Genomic DNA, 6,000 nt, shown 5'->3' with positions numbered 1-6,000 from the left:
AGTGAACCTTGAATCGGTCATCTGAGAGGTAAAAAGGTCGGACCTCTTCACTGCAAGGAGGTAATTAAGGGTGTTTATGATTGTCATATTTACCATAAAAAGATGCATACTAAAAAAAACATTTGTAATAGTCAGCAAGAAATACTGTATGCCAAATATATCAAGCAGATGTGTTCAACCTGTTTAACCTGCATCATGTGCGTTTTCGTACTACACTCTGGTGGCCATTTTGTTTCTTAATTAGACCGAAACCCTTTGAACAATTTTGAGGAGCACAGTTTGAGGAGGAGATTTAAATGTTTATTTTCTCTTTTCTAGCTCTTGTGACCAATCTTTTTATTAGGTCGGAAGTATTCGACCAATACTTGTAGATTATTGTATGATTATTATCGATTTGATAAAATGGAAGCTGTTAACATGCAACTTAGATAAATTGTAAACAGTATTTTCAAATTTGCGGCATATAGAAATGTAAACGATAAAACGTACACAACACGTTTAATATGCTGTGCACCATGACTTGCATCACTTAACACTCTTAGATTGACAACACCACACTTTCACTTTCTTTTTACATTCCCACGCGACCTTTTACATTCTAACGCGATTAACATTTGTAAACGATTTTCACGAAAGCAGCAGGTAAAGAGAGGTAACTCTTGCTGGTACAAAAATATTTCAAATTATATAAAACTGTTAAAAATGTCACATACATCAACTGCATTGAACATCCTCTGATTTTGTTAAATCGTTAAATTGATAATCAACATACATACCTTTGGACTCATTAAAATATTATTAGGGAAAAAATGGGAAAATATAACTATAAAGTATGGTAAAAATAAAAAGTTATGTACGATAGGGTTCATACAATTTGGTTGTAATTATACTATTGTTAAAAGTTTTTTCTTGACAAGTCATACGCTAGTATTAAGGTTACTTAAGTAATAGTGAATGCCACTACTAGGAAAGACAGCAGCCATAATTTTGTCTGTATTAGTATTTAGTCGCATCAAAATCTCTATCAGATGTTGACTTGAAAATTTGAAAGTGGTAAGGTAGCAGCTTAACTGTCCTATGCCAATCGGAATTCCTTCAGTAAAATTTATTTGTCGTTGAATATAGTCTTATCAATAATTTTTTCCTTGAAAAATATTTAACCTCAGACAGTAAGTAACCTGGTGAGTTTTTTTTCCATTTTTTTCTAGGAAGTGTAGTATCTAAACATTTCAAAAATTATAGGCTTATAATCAAGTCCACTGATGATGATTGAATAAAGGCATAGAATGGCAACATGCAAGTGAATTATGTTTGGTGAATTACTATCGGTAGTAAACTTTATACAGACTAAGTCATGGCGCCTTAAACATTACCCGAATTGTAGAAATTATGAGACCTTGCCGTCTTACTCCATGCAATGGGTCTGATGTCCTGTTCTTTCTCGGGCAAATATCCTTCGTAAAAGACTTTCAAAGACTGATTCCTGTAAAAAAAACTCATCCATATTTGCAAATCGACCGAGATGAGATGTCATCTAAAGCTTATTTCAATTTTCAGCTCTGACGTACATCTTGTTCAACAGACCAAAACTATTTGAAAAAAAAAATTGAAACAGTTTTTCAGTATGCACCAAGTGTTTTAGGTGAGATATTTTAAAGCTTTTTATTTTTCAGCCATCTTGTCCATCAGACCGGAACCATTTGCGCAATTTTAGTGAGGACCATCCCCAACCTAATAATTCCTGTATTGTTTCAACACTATTGGCCAAGTTTTAACAACATATATTTTCCTTTAGGTAGTTAAAAGAAAGTATTGTAGGAAAGAAAAGAAGCTGGAAACTAAAATATATAACTACAACTATAATCAAAGCACAGAAGGCGCTGAATTTGTTTGGGTCTCAGAATGTAAGAAAGGTAAAGGTTGTGAGATTATATGTATAGTGCCACCAATGCTTTCCAGCGTTTTAATTGTAGTAAATTGGCTATAAGACTAATTGCAACACTGATATTCATTCAATTCAATGTTTATTTGACTTAAACAATTTGAAAAAAAATGAGTTGCTTTACTGGGATTTGAACTCCAGACCTCTCGCTTCCTAAGCAAGCGCGAAAACCCTTCAGCCACGGCGAATTTATATGTGAACGGCCTGAAGAAAACCATATTATTCTAAATTAGGGCTTGTAACGACTTTAACTGTTTTTAACACAGATGTAAATAATCCTGGAGCTTACTATAAGCATGTACGTATATTTTTAAAGAATCAAAGGGCTGCAAGATCTTTGCAATCTAAATCGTACTGTATATCTGTATGTATTTACCTGTATAAGTTTATTTTTATGTATTATAATTCATTTTGCAAGGCACCAGAGTTTGATACATACGGAATTCTGCATAACTAGAGTTGCATCAAAATATCATTTATGTTCATTTTTACGACAGCTACACTTTATCCTTGCATATCATGGCTACTTCCTTAACAAAGACACTTAAAAAAGAATTTAAAAAAAAAAGATTCCTCGACTGGGATTTGAACTCCAGACCTCTCGCACACTAAGCGAGCGCGTTACCCCTGTACCACGGAGAATTTATTCAATCGATGTCCGAATAGCATCAAGTGATTCTAAATTTAGAACTTCCATTGCATTTCGGGTTTGTAATCCTTATTAATTTCGAGGTATTTTGTTCAGGATAAACCTGTTGTTTAAAATTGAAGTAAATAATTTAGCGAAAATCTTCTCGCCCAAACAGTCCGACATGTAGAATCTATATATTCCACTACTCGGTTTGTGTAGTATTCGGTAATCGACATCGCTATAAATAGTATTTTCATTGATAAAATCATATTCATCCGCGTAAATTGTGATTGTGCATTTATTGACAATTCTATAAGCCAACGCTATTTTTAAACTTTGAATGCGTTGTAATTTGTTGGATACTTGTAACAAAATAAAAATATTTCTTTCTTTTAAATCGCTAGTTTTAAGCTGTTTTGAGAACTACTTGTTGTTAGGTTTGTCGTAACTTCTGTGTCAGAGATTAATGTCCCCTTTGTATTTACTTATTTTCGATCAGAACATACAATTAAACAATATTAGAAATCATCGACCATTCGGGAATTATTTTGCTTGAAAATTAATGTGCCTGTCTTTGACCAACTTTACGCAGTGATCTCCCCTGAATTTTTCGGCGTTAGTGTACATATAAAGGGAAGTAACCGCTTCAAAAAAGTGGACTACTTTCGGCATTTGCAATTAACAGCATTAGACTCTGAAATTTCGCTACCATTATTTGTTTGGTCTGACGACCCAAACAAATAAAAACTAAAACCAGTTATTTAGTTCATGAATTGAATGTCTGTCATGAAAACAATTTATCAAGTCTCAATTTAATCAAGATATTCCAAAAGTTCATATAAAAATGTCAATATTTGAGCTTGTGTGCATATTGTATGAATACTATATTGTAAACAAAATGATCAGACAATTTTCAATATTTGTCTGTGTACTACACCTAAAGAATCGGTAATGTTACACCAAATACAGTATTTTTTTTATTACTAAACAAGATCAACGCTCGACATCTTTGCTATTCATTTTATGACGATGATGATGGTGGTTTAGTTAAGAATGGCATTAATGTATTAAATTATATACTTTTTAGTGAAAAATTTTCGAAAACATTCTGTGCTGAATCATAATACCAAAAATATGCAAATATTGATAAATAACACTTGTTTTTTTTTAAATATGCTTTAATATAACAGTTATAACAATCGTCAAATAATAATAATAGTATACATATATCTACCGAAAAGCTGATTGCTATTTTAGAAAATATGAATGGCTGTATATCATACCATTGAAAACATTATTTTCTTAAAGTGACATCATGCTACATTCAAAAGCTGAATTGACTATATCTAAAATATTGACTGTTGTAAAGGTAATTGACTAACAGTTGAAAAAGGCCAAGGATAAATAAAAATCTGCCTTTATCACAAAAATATTGCCCGCTCCTTTTATAAATGGAGTGTTATATGTAAGTTCCGATCAGTATTTTCAGAACGCGAGTTATTTATCGTTCATGCCAAAAAATTTAAAATTGAAAGGAATAATGGCAAAATAAAAATTTATTTTGACTTTCACCTGTTCACTAATTACATGTACATCCCCTTGGATTGGAATAATATCATTATTAAAGTAAAACTGTACACTTTTATACAACGTTCACTTATTATATGATTAACAAAAACTCTTATGATATGTTATTACTAAATAAGAAAATTCAAGTTGTATATCACAGTATATGAAAATTAATATTTTTATATTTAGGCATTATCACAGTACATAAACCTGCTTTCAAATTTAAAGACGTTTTATAAATTTGATAATTTCCAAAAGAAAAGTGACGTAGAACAAATAATCTATACAAGATATGATGCTGAACAATTTCCCAGTTTACTACAAGCTACATGTGTATACGTTACTACGAGTATGTTCCTATGATAATCAGAAATAAAACAAAATATAAAACCACCAGACAAACCTTGCGGACAGGGTAGCTTGCTACATTTTTAATAACTAATTTTTAATTTATTATATAGGTGAAAGTCAAACGCTTTTCTCCAACTTATTTTAACACTCACTGGTATGTGTTCAAACATCAAAAATGTTATACATACCCATAACAGTAGTATATAATAAAGCTTATATGTTCAAATTTACACATTCAACATCTATAATTCAAGAAAATAATTTTGCTTTTTAACTCATGTAGCCGAAAAATACAAACAGTTTTTGTTTTATGTATCCAAGATTGCTGAAGCTATTTCGCAAACATTAGTTTTCACTAAACGCAGCTTATTTTATGGTTAAAACTCCACATCACAATTGTCAATATTTATAACGCTCTATGTTGACACTATGCTTGGTTTACTATTAAATTTGGTGACTACGTTTTTTATCGAGAAATCAATAAACACCATGTCTTAATTCAAATATAGCTAAAAAGAATTAGATGCACCTTGAATCAAACAGAAATATAGTAAAACTAAGAAATAAATAATATAAACAAGTGATATAAGATATTATGGTATTTCCCTATATATAGATGTCATGCCGTTTAAATGATAAAATGTATATATAGATAAATTTGATTGGTTTTTACATAACCCCTAAAAGGAACTAAACTTAGATCTTTTTTTTAGACCTGAAAACATAAAATTTGAAGTTCTGACAACGAACAGCTGGGGCTCTTAAAACAAAGGCTATGTAAAAGATAATTAAGAAATATACTCGGAAATGAATTGAAAAGTGTATTATATGCTATTTATAGCCCGAATTGAGTGAAATGCCTTACAGCGCTATACATTTTTGTTTCAATTTTTCACAATTTGAATAATTATCTTGGAAAAAATGTAGAGAGTGGATGATGTGGCATTTCGCACACAAGTGGACAAGATTCGCATCCAATGGAGCATTACATTCCAGTCCTGTTGTCAAAAAATATCAGTGTATCCTTTTTAAATACCCTTTTAAAGACAAAAAACACGTAAGAAGAATGCATTTATCTTAGTAAAATTTCACATCAAGTAGATCTAAATAATCGTTTGTAAAGTGCTAACTTGGATTTTTAATGTCTTAGTATGTAATTTATAATCAATAAATCTATCGTTATGCCAATAATATTGAAAACTCACTTAAACATTACAACATCATCAATCTTAGTAATAATAAAAACTTGTTCTTTAAATCATATACGAATAGTCTGTCAATATGTTTGACATATAACAAATGCAAGTCCATGAATAAATAGTAGTAAACACTGGCACAGATAGTACAAAATAACTGTATTCATCAATGTATTGTCTCCAAAAAAACTTTTAGGTAATGAATAATACAATAATCAATGTGTTAGAATCATATACATTGAACATTCATTATAAAACCAATTGATTAAAAATTTGAATTAATAATATCAAATAATAAAAACAAAATCCTT

The sequence above is a fragment of the Ruditapes philippinarum genome, unplaced genomic scaffold (assembly GCF_026571515.1).
Source record: "Ruditapes philippinarum isolate M1 unplaced genomic scaffold, ASM2657151v2 ctg488_1_1_1_1, whole genome shotgun sequence".
In the NCBI taxonomy this organism is placed as follows: Eukaryota; Metazoa; Mollusca; class Bivalvia; order Venerida; family Veneridae; genus Ruditapes; species Ruditapes philippinarum.
This window is presented reverse-complemented; position numbering follows the sequence as displayed.